The following is a 385-nucleotide window of genomic DNA, read 5'->3' on the forward strand; positions in this document are numbered from 1 at the left end:
CAAACTCTGGAACTCACTCCCACCCGACATCCGAAATATTGACTCTCTTCCTATATTCAAAACTCATCTTAAAACCCACCTATTTAAAATTGCATATACAGTTTAAACTCATCGCTTTTATTATTTATAATTTTATCTGTGGTTTTATTGCTCTTTTGATTGTAAAGTGTCCTTGGGTATTTTGAAAAGCGCTTATAAATAAAATGTATTATTATTATTATTATTATTATTACTCCTTAAGACTTTCTATAACTCGGTGGTGGCCTCGGCCATCCATTATGGCATTGTCTGCTGGTCAGGCAGCATCTCGGCCAGGGACAGAAAGAGACTGGAGCGACTGGTCAGGGCGGCCAGTTCTGTCCTGGGGTGCTCCCTGGACACTCCG

Source organism: Hippocampus comes, unplaced genomic scaffold (genome assembly GCF_001891065.2).
Source record: "Hippocampus comes isolate QL1 unplaced genomic scaffold, H_comes_QL1_v1.1 scaffold269, whole genome shotgun sequence".
Taxonomy (NCBI): Eukaryota; Metazoa; Chordata; class Actinopteri; order Syngnathiformes; family Syngnathidae; genus Hippocampus; species Hippocampus comes.